This window comes from Suricata suricatta, chromosome 4, assembly GCF_006229205.1.
Source record: "Suricata suricatta isolate VVHF042 chromosome 4, meerkat_22Aug2017_6uvM2_HiC, whole genome shotgun sequence".
Classification (NCBI taxonomy): Eukaryota; Metazoa; Chordata; class Mammalia; order Carnivora; family Herpestidae; genus Suricata; species Suricata suricatta.
Window position 1 is genome coordinate 145,520,181 of NC_043703.1, and position 3,418 is coordinate 145,523,598.

The 3,418-nt window shown below is 46.3% G+C and overlaps 1 pseudogene; it reads right to left on the minus strand.

Annotated features, from left to right (window-relative positions):
- Window positions 1-644: 644 nt before the first annotated feature.
- On the minus strand, window positions 645-1,972 carry LOC115289150 (annotated as a pseudogene).
- Window positions 1,973-3,418: the final 1,446 nt, after the last annotated feature.

Genomic DNA, 3,418 nt, shown 5'->3' on the forward strand with positions numbered 1-3,418 from the left:
AACTGGAGTAGGCAAGGGGCAGAGAGAGAAGGAGACACAGAATCTGAAACAGGCTCCAGGCTCTGAGCTGTCAGCACAGAGCCGCACGAGGGCCTCAAACCCACAAACTAATATCATGACCTGAGCCAGAGTAAGACGTTTAACCGACTGAGCCACCCAGGTGCCCCCCTCCTTTGTTATTTTCTAAATGCATAGCACTTACCATTATTTGAAGGTATTTTAGCATTGGATTATTAACATCAGTTCGCAGAGTGTGCCCCGCTCCCAACTAGCAGTTTTAGCATCATCTGGGAACTTGTCAGAGCTGCATATTCTTAGGCCCTAACCCGGACCTATTGCATCTGATCTTCTGGGGGTCAGGCCCAGAGATTTGTATTTTTTAAAATTTTTTGTATTTTTTAAATTTATTTATTTTTTTATTTTTTAAACTGGTACACACTATTCACACCTATATTTCAAGTTTGGAAATGCATATTTGTAAGCAGCAATACAAAAGTATTCACGAAGAATGCATAATCTCTGAAAATTATGAAAACATCCCTGCTACCAATACATTTCTAAATACGAAACTGACTACCATATTGTTACTTCTGTGTAGCGAGAGAGAAGTTCATTTTCAAAACAGATAAAATTCAGTCTTTAGGTGTGAATGGTATGAATGACAGTCTTTTTTTTTTTTTTTTTTTTAATTCTTAAGTGGTTTGGGATCCTTAAGCATGCAAAACCTCAGATGGGAGGGTCCACAAAGGAACTAGGGTTGTCTTTGGCATCCAGTTAAGCCAGGGCTGAGAATGCCTCAGGGTCATCACATCAGGAGCAGAAGCACTTGACTTGTCAGTTCTGCTGCCAGGGTTTGGACGTCCACCAGGCCCACGGCCACGTCGTCCTCCCCTGCCACCATGTCCTGGGAGGCCAAGGTCTCCAAAATTGATCCCCAGCTGAGACGTTATATCATTTGCTGGCTTCCAGAAATGATGGCCCATAACGGAATCTTCAGCATGAGCCTCTTCACTCTGACTTATGAAGAACAAATGCCTTCTTCCACTGCCCATCAGCACCTTCATTTGGTTTTCGGATATTAAATTCTACTTTTGCCTGGTCCTTATTTTGAATAGCTTTCCACTCATCCAAAGTCATTTCTTTTGGACCCTCTTCCTTTACTTCTTCAACTTCATTCTCCTTATTTTCAGTGTCTGCAACTGGATGTTCTTCACCTTCAGGTGTTTCCTCAGTCACATTTGATTGATCCGAGTCACTGCAATTATAAGATATTTGTTTCTGAATGTATTTCGTGGACTCTATTAATTCATCTTTGACAGTTCCCCAATTGTGAGAGCCGCTACCTCCACGTTTGTCTTCGTGCTTCAGGCCAGATCTATCACTTCCACTATGCCTATCAAATTCACGTTTGCCACGCAAATCAAATCCGTCTCTTCAGCCCATTCCACGTCCGCGGCCTCCTCGACCTCTTCCAAGCCCACCGCGGCCTCGGATAGGCCGAAAAGAATCGGTCTATCACCTGAAAATTCTTCTCCTTCACCCTTTTCTTCAAGTGGCTTTTCAAATGGCCCTTCACGAGGTGGTCGCCTTTCTGGTCTCCTATCAATTATTTTCCCTTCACCCTGCAGCTGTTGATCAGGTCTTCTTCCAACACGTCTTATTCTTTCTTAAGTGCCACCGGCGGCTGCGTCTCGTCTTTCTGGTCAACCACGCTGACGTTGGGGGACAGCGGGTTCGTGCGGTCTTTCTGGGACTCTTTACGCAGCTGTTTGCCTGCCGCGTTAGAATTGGTCTGGGCTGCGGCCTGCGATGCGCTCTTGGCCCCGGGGCCCCCAACGCCGCCCCCGCCGGCTTCTTTTTTCTTGTTCTCTGCTGCCTTCAACACCTCAAAGGGATCCGATTCGTCATCAAATAACTGGTCAAATCCGTTGGTGACCACGCAGCCAAAGCCTTCCGGTAAGTGCCCAGGCATGATGGTGGCTCGGCGGCGCGTTCCTCCACGGATTGCAGCGGGCGCACTGAGCCAAGAGTGCCCGCTTCAGCTCTTCTTCCCACAAGATGGCCGGCTATTTTTTTGTATTTTTTTAAAAGTCTATTTTTTTTAAATGTTTATTTATTTTTGAGTGACAGAGCTACAGAGCTTGAGTAGGGGAAGGGCAAAGAGGAGACATAAAATCTGAAGCAGGCCACAGAGCCCCGTGTGGGGCTCGAACTCAAGAACCATGAAATCATGACCTCAGCCAAAGCCGGCCGCTTAACGGACTGAACCAGCCAGTCGCCCCTAGACATCTGTATTTTAACAAACCCTCCTGCTGATGCTGATGAAAAAGAAAGTTTGAGAACTACTGGCTTACAATGATTATTGCTACTCACTCTTGTCCCCCCACAGAACGTAGACCCCAAGAACATGGGAGTCCATCTCTCCTGTTCTACACAGCGCTTCCAGCCCCAAATACATAGCAGGCACTCAGTAAAATAAATTGTTGAATGGTGACAGGCTGGATGAAGGATTGATCTGCTGCCTCGAGGCCTGTCTAGGCAACCCTGTGGGAGGGACTTAGCAGAAAGCTCAACGGGACTGAGCCCCTGGAACACGCTGGCCACCTCCCAGGCTAGAAAACCCTGAGGAAGGGATTCTGAGATTAAAGAAACTATGATTCAAAATGCTATTAATTACACTTTGGAAACTTCAAGTGCGTTCCAAGGTCCTTCTCAGAGAATCAGAAGGTGTGTAGATTTGTAGATGGCATTCAATTAGAGGGCAAGGATACTATCTTTTTCTTTTCCATTCTGTAGCGCTTTCTGTGCTTGAATCCCAGAGCAGCCACTGATTGACAAAGTGGCTTTCTCTTCCCTCAGGCTTGCTGCCTTATATCAATCTTGGAATCTTAAAAAAAAGGGGGTGGTGCTCTAAACCAATTAATTTTGTCTCCAGTGCTTCCTAAAAGCGTTCGGATTGAAAATAGCAGGTCGATCAGGGAGGAAAAGCACTATCTTTGCAAAAGACATTGAACTTTAGAAAAGGTTAGATCAACACCAAGAACAATGGAAGGGCCTTGGGAACCAGTCCTTCGAAATAGTAAGTTGGTTTGAAGCAAATACTAAGGGCCAGGCACCCTGCAGGATGCCGGGGTTTCAAAGACCCAGCGAATAAAGTTCATGCCTCTAAGGAGCTCATGGTCTGGAAGAGAGACAGGCTTGTAACCTGACTGAGCAGAGCGTCAGTGCTGTGGGAGTGACCAACCGCTTAATTAGGCAAGGGCAAGGTTGCTAGAGGAAATAGTTCCTGATCCGATTTGGAAGGCTGGCGCTCGCTCTGGAGATGAGAAAGGAAGTGCAGTCTGAGCAGAGGAGACAACAAATAGAAAAGCAGAGATGAAAAGGGGCAGGCAAAGTCCAAACACAGTAAATGGAAATG